Source organism: Amyelois transitella, chromosome 23 (assembly GCF_032362555.1).
Source record: "Amyelois transitella isolate CPQ chromosome 23, ilAmyTran1.1, whole genome shotgun sequence".
NCBI classification, from domain to species: Eukaryota; Metazoa; Arthropoda; class Insecta; order Lepidoptera; family Pyralidae; genus Amyelois; species Amyelois transitella.
Window position 1 is genome coordinate 1,984,994 of NC_083526.1, and position 15,171 is coordinate 2,000,164.

A 15,171-nucleotide genomic window follows, 5' to 3' on the forward strand; every position below is an offset into this window, starting at 1 on the left:
ATAGGACCACTCCATCTCTTTCCCATGGATGTCGTAAAAGGCGACCAAGGGATAGGCTTACAAACTTGGGATTCTTTTTTATTCGATGGGTTAGCAACCTGTCTCTATTTTAATCTCAATTCTATCATTAAGCCAAATAGCTGAGCGTGGCCATTCAGTCTTCTCAAGACTATGGCTCTGTCTACCCCGCAAGGGATATAGACGTGACCATATGTATGTATGTGAAACTGTTGGCTCTGTCTACCCTGCACGGGATATAGACGTAACTATTTGTATTTATATTAAAAGTAATGACTATCTACATCAAAAACCGTACAGTCTCCATAGTAGCACAAATTAACAAACAAATATTGAAACTTTGACAAACGTATAGTGATTTTCACATCATATTTGTGTGGATTTAAGCCTACTATCAAAGAAAAGGAAGCCGTGTTCCTATTTAAAGTTTGGAACGTCGAAATGCGAGCGGAGACGGGCGGCGGAAGTATTGTACAGTCGCGTAGAAAAGTGCAAGATTAAAATTAATTATTAGTTTGTTCGTTATTATTATGATGATGATACATGAACGTATCTTGATCATATTGATAACGTTTTGGTGTAAGTTTTGAAAGTATCTAAAACGATGAGCGTTCGTTACAAGATTTTAAAAGCGGTTGAGACCCAGACCCAGAGAAAGAAAAAGTAAATAAGAGGCTTTTGAATCCGTGATTTAAATTTCCTATTTGTGTTATGTGGTTATATTAATAGAAAAAAATATAGGACCACTCCATCTCTTTCCCACTGATGTCGTATAAGGCGACTAGGGGATGGGCTTTGAAAATTGCGGGATTCTTCTTTTAATCAACGATATGGTATATACCTATCACTATTTGAATCTCAATTCTATCATTAAGGCAAACAGCTGAACGCGGACTACCAGTTTTGAAAAGACTGCTGGCTCTAGTGACTATAGGTATTTATGTATCTTATGAGTAATTTAGCTTTGTCTAACCCCGTAATGAACGAAGACGTGTGAATAATTGAAAACACCTAATTCAGATCACTAGCAAAACTCATTTTCTCTTTTCGCAACGTTGGTTAATAAATGAAACTATTCCCTGGATTACTTTATTAACACCCAGTTTAATTTGAACGTGAATCCTGTTTTACATTCACAGACCAGTAGGATAACTAAAGAACCAGTTATTTCGTTCAATAACTATGACCCTTACTACTGTTACCTACCGTCGATTCGATACGATTCTGCGCTGACGCATAGGAAGACTGCCGCTTCCGAAGCGTCAGCGCAGAAACTTAGTTTTAAGTAATTTATTTGACGTCAACCGATGTTGTGAAACTAAAAGATATGACAATTATTAAGTGATGTTGAAGTGTCCCATAATTTTATATATAAAATTCACGTGTCACAATGTATTCCTCCGAAACGGCTTGACCGATTCTCATGAAATTTTGTGAGCATATTGAGTAGGTCAGAGAATCGGCTAGCATCTATTTTTCATACCCACAAAATGCGAAACAACGTTTGCCGTGACAGCTAGTAATGAATAAAAGTTTTGAATTTTGACGAAGCGTCATGAAACGAAATACGTACCGTTTAGTAGCACAACTAGCGACGCGGCCCGGTTACGCATGGTCACTAGCAAGTATACATATTTTCAGGTATAAATTGTCTGTGCATACAATCGTAATACTTTGGGAGGATTAAAGATGAAAGCTTTAAAACAAACAAAGGCTAATGTTTTAATTTATTTTAATTATTGATGGTTTAAATGACAACCTCAAGACAATGATGTTACAAGTAGCAGACAAATACGAGTACATGGTTTTTTTTTGGTAAAGAGCATCCTAGTTTTAATCCCGAGCAAATCCTCGCCTTTGGAGCCACAAAACTTCTCCCGTCTGAGATTCGCAACCCCATTTATAGGTTGCATGGGAAACCTCATATTTAGGTATAGGATCATGATTTATCCAGTTGTCTGAACGTATTGGTTTCCACACGACGTTTTCCCACACAATAAGAGAGGTTAGCAATCAAACTAATGTACGTAATTCAGGAAAGATTCAAACTTGTGCATTGTGTTTGTCGGGTGTCTTATTCGTCCGATAACCTACGATGTTTCTTTTTCTTGCTTTGGACACGTATTGATATCGTCAAAGAATCTTAGTAGGGGACTGCGCCTGCGCAATTTTAACTGAAGGTAGCCGGTTTGCGCACCTGCCGCTATTAATTGTAAATGTTAGATAACCAACATGTGGATTTCGAGGGTACCGACCTTGGTAATTATAGATTATAGACAAATTTTATTAACAATATAATTCACATCTTTATCCCTCGCAGGGTTGACAGAACCAACAGTCTCAAGAAGACTGAAAGGTCAATTTCAGCTGTGTCAAGCTTCTGTCTTTGTCTCTTGGATGTAAAATCCAATCAAAGGAAACGTTAACACTTGGAATTTAGATAAGTTAGCAACATGTACTTATTTAAACTTATCTCTCCGTTATAATTAGCAAATTACATACCCGTAGGGGTAGGCAGAGACCACATTTTCCGCTTTCCACGATCCCAGCACATTTCTTTCGCTTCATCCACATTCATAACTCTCTTCATGCAAGCTCGTCGGTTTGACCAGACCTTTTGCTAGAACGTCTCCGATTTCATTAGTATAAGCAAATTATATATAAGGTTTTGTGGAAAACCTTTTTCTCACGACTGTACTGTGCAGTCGGCGTCTGCGCTGTCAACGAAATCTGCTAGATTACGCGGAACCGAACCGAAACTGTCGCTGTCTTGTTCTTGATACTATACCGATGATAACTTTCAACTTCTTAATGAAAACCTTAGTTTTATCCACACGCCATCTATATGTGATGATGAATGTTTTCATTAAAGTAGTTAGTGCATCGGCTGAAAGAAGAATCCCAAGTTTATAAGAATAGCTATTACACGCCTTTCTATCCCTTCTATCCCTTGTTGGGATCGCCTTTTACGACACCGAAAGAAATGGAGTGGTTCTATTCTTTTTTCTATTAGTGCCGGGAACCACACGGAACATTCTATAATATTGGTAGTAGCATACTACCAGTTGCCCTGAATGTGCAGGTTTCCTCACGACGTTGTCCTTAACCGCAGTTTCTCAACTTAAGATCGGTAATGCATATTAAAAACGATTCACCTATCAGTTTTCGTATTCAAACGAAAAAATTGACATAAAAATGTCGCAGTCTCATCAAATAGTGCATCAAATGTAACAAACATGCTATTGTCAAGTTAAATGTAGAACTATGTATGTATGTATGTGTGTGTGCGTCGTTTCTCCCTAACTTCGTGTAATTACAGTGCAATTTCACAGTCCGAAGGATCGGTCGCGAAAATTGTGAAAAATAGTGCATTTTTTTATACTTACTTTGCACATTTTGTTTTGCTCAAATATTTACTCGACCGAAGGGGGGTATTGTTATTTTATGGCTCATTTTCATAACTCCTCCTTACCAGAAGTGTAGGCAGAGACTACATCTTACCACTTGCCACAATTCCTGCATACTTCTTTCAATCTTTGCCTATAAGCTCATCCGTCACTATTTAATCTCAATTCTATCGTTAATCCAAACAGCTGAACGTTTTTTATTTGTGAAACTAGGTCTTTAGGTCTTTAGAAATATATATAGATCTTTTCGAGACTGTTGGCTCTGTCTACCCCGTAAGTACTTAATAATATCAAAGTTATCACTATACTAGACTAGGCTGACAGACAAACGGACTTTCATTCATGGCAACGCAACATGTTTTTCAACAATATCTACTATACTACCCGTAGCTCTGACTGTCGCGTGTACGATGTAGTTAGCAGTGATCGGGAACAGAAAATCTATGGAGTGGACTCGTTTTTAAATTTTTTTGTAACGTTATAAGTACTCGTGCATAAAATTTAGCCCTTTTTGCCGGGTAGGCAGAGACTACATATATTTCAATTTGCGATGATCCCTGTAGGTATATTTATTTATATTACTAGCTGTTTCCCGCTCTCGGGAATACTGGGAAATCCTATATGTGTTTACTTAATTAATAATAGCTTCTTTATGCAAGTATTGTAGTAAAAGTTTTGTTTTGATTAATGTTCCATCTTATTCTTGTTTTGATTAATCTTTATAGTCTGTGCTGTGTGGTTCCCGGCACCAATTAAAAAAGAATAGAACTACTCCATTTTGTTCCTATGTATGTCGTAAAAGGCGACTAAGAGATAGGTTTATAAACTTGGGAGTCCTCTTTTAGGCGATGGGCTAGGAACCTGTCACCATTTGTTTCAGAATTCTATCATAGAGCCAAACAGTTAAACGCGGCCATCATTCCTTTGAAGACTATTCTGGCTCTGTCTACCCGTAAGCGATATAAACGGGATGATATATATATATATATATAATCTGTATTTTATAATAAGTATTTTAATCCCAACGTATATCATTACGAAAAGCTAAAAGTTATAACACAATATCGACTCCACACATTCTCTGTTCCAAACAACTTTTTCGAGAATGACGTCCATTGAAATCGTTTAGTGTTTCGCAAAATCGAACCGCCGTACATCTAAAACCTCGAAAGCTTCACGTTTTGCCGAAATCCGACACAAATGGTGCTTTTGTTTCGTTTTTAAATACCTTTTAACTTTCAGCCAGGCAGGACAATTTTTGCTGGCAGACATTTTTACATCGAATTTATATGTTTAAAGAGACTGAATGAAATGCTGATGTTTGTTTGTCTTTTTAAATAGTTTGCAGTACACTGGCATGCTGATTTGGTATGGTAAAGTCGCGGGTTTGTGCTAGTAATCTAATAATAAAACATAAAAAGTTGGAAATCTGGCATGTAGGTTTAATATGTAAGTACCTTGATCGAAACGGAGACGTTCTTGTATAAGGTCAGGTCAAGATTACCCGAAACCGACGAGACGAGACGAGATGTGGTCTCTGCCTACCCCTCCGGGTAAGAGGCGTGATTGATCCAGCAGTCCTAATTATATTATAAATGCAAAAGTTTGTAAGAATATGTGTTTATTTTTTTTTAACGCAATATCTGCTGGACGGATTTTGATGAAATATGATACGCGGGCAGTAGGTATATAAACTGGAATAACACATTAAGTACCTACTTATTATCCCGACATTGCCACGGAATCGAAGCTGCGGGCTTGATCACATTTTTCTCTATCAAAAATTGCAATACACATACATATAATCACGTCTATATCCCTTGCGGGGTAGACAGAGCCAACAGTCTTGAAAAAGACTGATAGGACACATTCAGCTGTTTGGCTTTATGATAGAATTAAGATTCAAATAGTGACAGGTTGCTAGCCGATCGCCCAAAAGAAGAATCCCAATTTTATAAGCCTATCCCTTACTCGCCTTTCACGACATCCATGGGAATTAGACGTAGTGGCAATTCACCACAACAATCATAATTCAAAACCTCCGAATTGTATTTGGCCAAGAGCGATCGCTTAGTCAGCTCTCAGGTAACCTAGAAAACTATAGCGTACCTAGCGCTATACCTAGTCATGAAACACATGGCCTTGTACTCAATACTAATAACTAAAAACTACGTGAAAAATTGCATTTGTCCACGGTTAATATCTGTATTTGTATATAACCGTCCGGTGAAAATGCTGCAGTGTAGTTCGTTACGCCGCTTCTTATACACTTGCGCTTTGGACGCGGTAGTAGATTAAATTATCGTATAGTTATGTTGACGTCAATAAGCGATAGATACGTAATGTGTCCTAATATGAAAATAAATCTTTATTTATTTGTTATCAAGTCAAAAATGTGAACTCAATTCTATCAATACAGTTGAACGTCTTTTTTTCAAGACTGCGGCTCTGCGTACCCCGTAAGGGATAAAGACGTGATTGGAAATAGGCTTAATGATAGAATTGAGATTCAAATAGTGACAGGTTGCTAGCCCATTGCCTATAGGAAGAAGCCCAAGTTTGTAAGCCTATCCCTTAGTCGCCTTTCACGACAAGGGATAAAGACGTATTTATATATTTGTACTAGAGGCCGCCCGCGACTTCGTCGCGGTCGCGAAATTGATTCCATGTGGAATCAATTTCGCGGGAACTCCGGGATAAAAAGCCTATATGTTTTTTTGGTTCTTCAGCTACCTACATACCAAATTTCATCGTAATCGGTTCAGTAGTTTTTACGTGAAAGAGTAACAAACATCAATACTAACATACAAACTTTCGCATTTATAATATAAGTAGGATGTACATATGTAAAAACTAGTTAATAACAAATAAAGCACCGCCCTTCATTATTAAAATGATGCTATTAAATGTTTACAAAAGTTTAATGTTATCAAACAAATTCACCGTTGACAACTGACACCTAATTTCGTGACATAATTAAAGATGCAGCATTTCACTTGTCGTATGCATCGAAAATGTTATTTGCATCAAATTTCGCACAGACACATGAAAAAAGCGTGCGAATGACATGTACAATAATTTCGCATGGTACTAGAATTGCTTCGTAGCAATTTTTTTCATATCTATAGAGTAGTACTAATATTATAAAGCTGAAGTGTTCGTTTGTTTGAAGGCGCTAATCTCAGGGAGTACTGGTTCGAATTGAAAAATTCTTTTTGTGTTTAATTGACCATTTATCCGGGAATCTTTAAGCTATATAACATCACGCTGCAACTATAAGGAGCGAAGAAATAAATAGGGGAAAAGTTTTCGTCCTTGAGGGCTTCAATGGTGCCCAAAATAACTATTCCACGCGGACGAAGTCGCGGGCACAGCTATGTAGGTATATATGCATTTTTATGTTTTGGTTTACTGGAAGTAATTAAGATAGATAAATACTTAGTTTTAAATCAATTAGACATCTTATTAGTCTGCAGAGTGAGAATATTAAACATACATACACATACGGCCTCTGTGACGCAGCGGTAGTGCGATTGTCTGTGACACCGGAGGTCCCGGGTTCGAATCCCGACCAGGGCATGATGAGAAAGGAACTTTTTCAGATTGGCCTGGGTCTTGGATGTTTACCTATAAAAGTATTTATCATAAAATATAGTATCGTTAAGTTAGTCTCGTATAAAACTCTCGAACTTACTTGGCCTATCAGTCGTATCCTATTATTTTCAAGTCTTTTGACTCTGTCTACGCCGCAAGGGATATAGACGTGATTATATGTATTTACCAAACTATAACCAAGGCTTAGTTGCACATTCACACTGATGTATGGACTTAGACCTTTCAAATCATGTGAGTCATCATCTATGATTCACTGATTGAGATGTCCTGTTCTGGAGTGAAGCCAAAACTATCGCAATTGGCTATATAGGCATGCTTGATCATAGGATATAACATACATACGATCACGTCTCTCTCCCGGAAGGTTGATGAAGAAGATTCGATCTAAATTGTGATTTTCTTGAACAATCCGCATACATACCTACATATACATTATAGTCACGTCTATTTACCTTGCGGGTTAGACAGAGCCTACAGGTTTGGAATGACTGAAAGGCCACATTCAGCTGTGTGTGAAGGAATATTCAAAAAGGGACAGGTTGCTAGCCCATCGCCTACAAGAGCTATTCCAAGTTTTAGCCCATCCCTTAGTCGCCTTTAACAACATCCATGGGAAAGATCAAGGGGTAATTTGCTTACCCCTTTGGGCAAGAGGCGTGATTTTATCTATGTAGGTACCTACCTATGTATATAACAAAATTGTTGTTGGACTAAACATATTTCTTTTTTTATGAAGTGGGTTAAATAAAAAAACTATTCACGTGCCAAAATGAACGAACTGTGTCAAGGAGCGAACCGTTCACCTACATATTTGACTATTTGACAAATTTCAACAATTTTTAGTAAGCTGTTTATATTGATTCAATACAAAATTTATGCTAGTTATGCAATGTGTAATATTTTAAGATCTTTTAAAACTTTTGTCGTTTATGCTTTATATTCTTAATAGCTACATACATACATATAGTCACGTCTATATTCATTGCGGGGTAGACAGAGCCTTGAAGAGACTGATAAGCTACGTTGAGCTGTTTGGCTTTATGATATGAATTCAGATTTAAGTAGTGACTAGATGCTAGCCCGTCGCCTAAAATAAGAACCCAAGAAATTTACCTAATATAATTAATTTAATATTGACACATACAGCTAAATATGCAATACAACTGAACATAGCCTTCCAGTCTTTGCGAGATAGCAGTCTCTGTCTACCCCGTAAGGGATAAAGAAGTGATAAGATATATAATCCCGTCTTGTAAGTAGTTAATTAAAACATCATGAAAACAGTTTCTAGAAAAACCCATACAAAAAAATATTTATTCACAAATATTTGAATAATATTTCGATAAAAATAAAATTATTATAATAAATGCATTCGTAGCTGGTAATGCAGGGACCTTGACCAAATGCAGTTTTGTCTAGACGAATAATGCATCGCAATGAACGGCTGGGATACGTTCCGATTTACGTTAAAAAAGGGGACAAAGTGGGCTAGGTTAGTTACTATAGTCTAACACAACAGACAGACACATAGGCCTTCTTATAAGATATGTGCTTTTGTGCTCTCTAAATACAATTGACGGCCTCTGTGGCGCAGCGGTAGTGCGCTTGTCTGTGTCACCGGAGGTCCCGGGTTCGAATCCCGGCCAGAGTATGATGAGAAACGAACTTTCTCTGATTAACCTGGGTCTTGGATGTTTATCTACATAAGTATTTATTATTAAATATAGAAGCATTGAGTTAGTATCTCGTAACACAAGTCTCGAACTTACATCGAGGCTAACTCAATCTGTGTAATTTGTCCCGTATATATTTATATTTATAATTCAATTTAATTTATCACATGATAATTATTACATTGCATTCGAATATTCTACATAAAAACTACTCGTTAAAATTAAATGATTACTAAGTATATTGCATAAAATAGTCAAAGAATTACTATTTCAATTAAAAGTTTGAAAAAGTTGCGGAGGTCAGATGGGTATCGCTTCGTGTAAAAACCTGACTCACCCAATCCAGGATCCATGGTCAAAGGGATACCCCGGGCTCCTCTCCAGAGCGATGAGGATGCAACCGGGACTAAAGCCAGGAGGAAGAAGACTCCTGACTTCCCGGCACCAATACAAAAAAGAATAGGACCACTCCATCTCTTTTCCATGGATGTCGTAAAAGGCGACTAAGGGATAGGCTTACAAACTTGGGATTCTTTTTTTTAGGCGATGGGCTAGCAACCTGTCACTATTTGAATCCCAATTCTATATACGCCAAATAGTTGAACGTGGAAATTCAGTCTTTTCAAGACTGTGGGCTTTGTCTACCCCGCAAGGGATATAGACGTGACCATATGTATGTATGTATGTATCTAATTACGCAATCAAATTTCTTATAACAAGAGTTCGAAGTTCAAAGATGGACAATTTAGTCATGGCATTGTTAAAACCTGTTATGTACCTATAACCCCGACAATAACATTATACAAAACATCTATTCACCATTATAATAAGGTCAGACTTGTTTTTTAAACTAGACCGTGAGAATGGTCTAGGCATTGTTTTTAGTCTAGTCGAAAGTTATCTAAACCTAGATAATGGCTGTTTATACAGAACGTCCGTCAATTGAAAAATGTATTAAATGACGTAATTATAGTACCTAACTTTTATGTTTAGTTATGTAACATTATTAACAAAAACTTGTGATTCTTCTTTTAGGCGATGGGCAAGCAATCTGTCACTATTTGAATCTCAATTCTATCACTAAGCCAAACAGCTGAACGTGGCCTATCAGTCTTTTTAAGACTGGTGGCTCTGCCTACCCCGCTAGGGATATAGACGTGATCATATGTATGTATGTATGTTCTAGGTTGTGACCCCACGTACACTAAATCACAGTATAGCTTCAACTAATTACTAATCTCATTAAGGGTTTCAAGGGAAGCCATTTTGCATAAACAAATCCAATATAGTTCGCTTGTGTGGGTGGGGTGGGTATGTGTGCGTCGCCAGTACGGGGAGTATTCATAGTCTTGTTCGAAATTTAAAATTTAAAAATTGGTTTTGGTTTATTTAAAAGTGGAATGTTTAAAAATATGAGCACGGTTCTTTATTTAAACAAAAAAAAAACCGTCGTAACCCTAACGTTTAAATATAAATTAACGCCTCTTTTTTGGATGAGTGTGCAGAGTTTATATTTTTCACACTTGAAACATGCGCTTTTTTATTTTATTTTGCTTCTATTTTTGCTTAGTTTAAATTCATCAAACGTTTTCTTTTTATAGGCAGTTTTATTTGTGAAACGATGGCATGATCAAAATTGCATGATTTTTGTTTTTGTCAATTCTTAAAATCAAGTTATTATCTAATAGTAGCGAGAGTTCTTAATAACTTTAATTTTTTATATATACATATTTATTGATGGTATGATTTTTAATCCCTTTACCCTTTTCTACGAGAGAGCCTCTAATGCGCCAACATTATCCTACTGAAGAAGAGCTTTAGTCTAGTCAGGTTTTAACACGAAGGCCACCCGTCTGATCACCTCAACATCATTGCTTATGAACATATTATCATAGCTTTGTTCATCGTAATAACATTCGTTTTCCATGATGGTTCTCACACCAAAAGAGCAACATATATAATTAACTTTGTCGGGAAGTCTAGTTCACATTGGATCATCGCTGAAACCATTTTACCAATTTCTCCAAAGCTTGCATGAAGAGAGTTATGAATGTGGATGAAGCGAAATAAGTATGCCGAGATCGTGGCAAGTGGAAAGATATAGCCTCTGCCTATCTCTCCGGAAGAAAGGCGTGATTTTATGTATGTATGTATGTATAAATTAAGTTCCCGTGGAATTAGCTAAAAACCTGCATTCTTTAGCATGTGGCGGAAATATGGCGCGCGCGAAGCTGCCGGCAAAAGCTAGCTGGTTATTTAATTACCATAAAATACTTTTGCAGTTTTTTTTTCCAGAAAATACTAAACAGATAATAAATGAGGATATTTTTTAAATTTAATTTAAAGCCCTACTATAGATTCGGCTTTTCTTATACTTGTTGCTTCAGGTAAGCTCAGAGCGTTTGTTATGTAACAACAAATATATTCGTAACTTATTAATGTGTTTTCTGGAATGATGTCAACGAGTGCATTCACACATTTAACGTCTTTATCCGTTACGGGGTAGACAGAGCTCGTCACGAGGCTCGATGAGGTCACGTTTCGTGTAATGGCTTAAGATAAAATAGAAGAAATAAAAGTAAAAGTATTTATTTTGTAAAAAAAATTAACTCATCCCATGCTTTTCTTTCCCATGGTTTTCTTTTCCTTTCTAGCTTTGTTATCCCTTTGGAAGAAAAACTTTTAAATTTATCACTAGCTGTTGCCCGCGACTTCGTTTAAATTATCTGGTTATGCCAATGTATAATCACAGAGTCATGAAACCCGTTCAGGCTTCCCTACAAAATTCCGTATTTTTAAATATAAGCAGGAAGCCGAGTGGTTCCCAGCACATTAGAATAGGACTACTTCATATCTTTCCCATGGTTGCCGTAAAAGGCGACTAAGGGAATGTCTAATAAACTTGGGATTCTTCTTGTAGGCGATGGGCTAGCAACCTGTCACAATTTGAATCTCAAATCCATCATTAAGCCTTACAGCTGAACATGGCTTTTCAGTCTTTTCAAGACCGTCGACTCTGTCTTCCCCGCAAGAGATATAGACGTGAATATATGTATGCACGTATTAACAAAACGCAGTTCAATAACACAGGTTTAGCTGTATAAAAATTTGGTCAAAGATTCCTATTGTCTCGGGGGCGGGAGGGGGTTAAGTGGGGCAGCAAAATCGATAGGGGGGGGGGGGAGGTGGGGGGCGGATGGTCGGCGCCTCTTTATTTCCTTGTACGGGTTTGACGGTTTGGCAGATAGGTTTCTTGGGTAACTAGATATACGTACACATGTCACGTCTTTGTCCCCTTACGGGGTAGACGGAGTCGGTTGTCCCGATAAGACTTGAAGTTTCAATGGTGTAATTATGAAATTAATATTCAGATAGTGATAAGTTTCTAGTATAAAAAGTAAATCCCAAGAAATGCTTAATCCCTTCTTTTTTTTTGTTTGTAATATCTTTATGGCACAAAAATTTACACAGTAACAAGAAACAGTACCTACATAGTTATGAAAGAGATGAATCACTTGCAATGGGGATAAGTCCGCCATTGCAAGTGATTCATCTCTTGAAAAACAATCTTTAAACATAGTAATGTATTTTTATCGAAAAGTATATACATACATACATATGGTCAGGTCTATATCCCTTGCGGGGCAGACAGAGCCAACAGTCTTGAAAGTCTAAATGGCCACGTTCAACTATTTGGCTTAATGACAGAATTGAGATTCAAATAGTGACAGGTTGCTAGCCCATGCAGCCCAGCCTAAAAAAGAATCCCAAGTTTGTAACTCTATCCCTTAGTCGACTTTCACGACATCTACGTGGTCCTATTCTTTTTTGTATTGGTGCCGGGAACCACACGGCAAAAGTACATTTTATGATTAATTTATAGCTTGCGAAAAAAGAACCAAAATTTTTTATAACAAATGTCATAATCAATTACAAAATAGTGTTAGATCTTAAGGATGGTGTTGAGAAACTAAATAAACAATGACACTTAAAAATAATTCAGTGTTTGTTTGTTTGTTTGTAAATCCTATATTGTACATAAAAAAAAATTTAGAAGTGCGAAGTGCATAGTATGACAAAAAAGAATCCACATTGACGGATCTCTATGAAGGATTTCTCAAAAACAATTTTGTTTTATTATTTACCTAAATGAATTTTTCATGATGTAGTAAGATAGTTTTACATACATACATATCATCACGTCTATATCCCTTGCGGGGTAGACAGAGCCAACAGTCTTGAAAAGGTTGATAGGCCACGATCAGCTGTGAAACAGCTGATAGAATTGAGATTCAAATAGTGACAGGTTGCTAGCCCATCGCCTTAAAGAAGAATCCCAAGTTTAAAAGCCTATCCCTTAGTAGCCTTTTACGACATCCGTGGGAAAGGGATGGAGTGGTACTATTCTTTTTTTGTATTGGTGCCGGGAACCACACGGCACCCGTGAACCACACGGCTAGAATAGAATAGAATAGAAGAGATTTATTTTCAAAATTGGATACAAGGTATCACTTATTGACGTCACATAGTTACACACAGATAGTTTACCTTTAAAAGAAATGGTCTGAACAAAGCTTTTAAAACCCAAGAAAGATGGCTTTCTGTGCTCAGTATTTGCTGAACTCGGCTCAAACTCGCGTCTAGCTCGGATCGAACAAAATCAATACAATAGAAGTGTTTTTAACGTGCCGGCGTGCCGTGGAAGCAACAGTTAGGGTACACCCGCTAGCTAGTTTGGGAATTACAACTTTTGATCATCCCTTTTGTATTTATTTTTACATATATACATAAAATGACGTCTGAATCTATTGTGGGGTGGACAGAGACAATGGTCTCCAAAATACCAATAGGCCACGTTCCGATGTTTGGCTTAATGATAGAAGAATAAAGAAGAATCCCAAGTTTAAAAGCCTATCCCTTAGCCGACTTTTACTAATCCATAGGAAAGATTTTTTTTTTTTTTATTATTTATAGTAATATTTACAATTTGTAAAGTATAATTGGTGGACTCAATGCTAAAAGCATCATCTAACGATCAACCTTGGGTAAATCAAAAAATTATGTAACAAAATGAGAAAGTTCGAAGATTTGTTCTGTATCTTCGTTTCTCACTTACATACATATATAAAACTAACAAGCAAACAACTCTTCAAACCCTCTTTCTAGCAGGGATAGGCAGAGACTACATCTTTGCACTTGCTACAATATCTTTATACTTCTTTCGCTTCATCCACATTATCTTCATGCAAACTCGACGGTTTCGGGTACTCCTGACTTGACTGACTGACTTTAGAACATCCCCAATTTGATCAAGGTACGGTGGTCTAGGTCTTTCTACTTTAACGTTTAAATCGGATTAGTTTAGCTAAATTTATTTACAAATAATTATTTAAAAATTATCTTTTATTTTTATTTTCTTCATAGGTAAGTAATAAACATTATAATTAAATCACATTAAAACTAAAGCTAACACTACTTCAAAATATGATTACAAACTAAAATTTAATTTACAAATCGTACAGTCCCTGCATAGCGTCAACATGCGGGAGTGTGCCCCGAAGGCTGGCAGCATTGCCATTTTGAATGGCAATGGAAATTGTTTTAATAGCAATTATTTAAAAAAAAAATTGCGCACACGCAACCTTGTAACATCTTTACGTTTTAAGACAAACAAGTTAAAATATTCACACACGTCGCTAAATATGTAAGTTGGTCAAGTCATGTCGTGACGTAACGTTGGACATATAACATATTACGAATTCCTTCATTCGACGCATTGATAACCTAGAAATAGATAGCAATAGTCTATTGATAATGATACTAGAAGTCGATAAATACTCAGTTTTGACAAAATCGAATTTGGAATTGTGGACTCGAAAATAATCTTAATTTTTTTTTTTGAACCCAATTTTCGGCCAACATAGAACAATATTAAAAATTTAAAAATCCGAATTGTTTTCGGAAATAAATTGTGCGATTTGGATTTATAGTATGAAAAAGGAGTGATTATACGTATGTACATATTTTTGTAAACTTGTTCTAAATATATAAAAGAGGACACTGGCTTACTGTTTCAACACCACACCTCCCAAACTGTAGGTTTCTTTATGTGGTCTAGAGTCCTTATAGAGGATTTCCCAGAATTCCCGCGGGAATAAAAAAGAAACTAAATTTTTATTATTTGTTTTTAATTTTTATTGTCTTTTACTATTAATTCTATAACCTAAGAAGTCAATGCTGGGAATACATCTCGTCGCATTGAAATTTAATTAGGCCTAGTTCTGCCGCATTACCATCGCTCCAATGGCGGCGGCAAGGACGACCATTTGAATTGTACCGATTTTGACCCCGTTTTGCTGTTATAATGCGCTTGCTGGAATTTGCTAGAATTGAATTTGTTGCATTCGTTATCGGTGCTTCCCGTGAGAGTAGGCAGATACAGGCTTTTTTTTGACGAG

At 36.6% G+C, this 15,171-nt stretch overlaps 1 protein-coding gene across 1 annotated transcript in view; it reads left to right on the forward strand.

Annotated features, from left to right (window-relative positions):
• Positions 1–15,171, forward strand: part of LOC106133017 (mushroom body large-type Kenyon cell-specific protein 1) — a 152,909-nt gene that overhangs the window by 11,669 nt on the left and 126,069 nt on the right. The window lies entirely within an intron of this gene.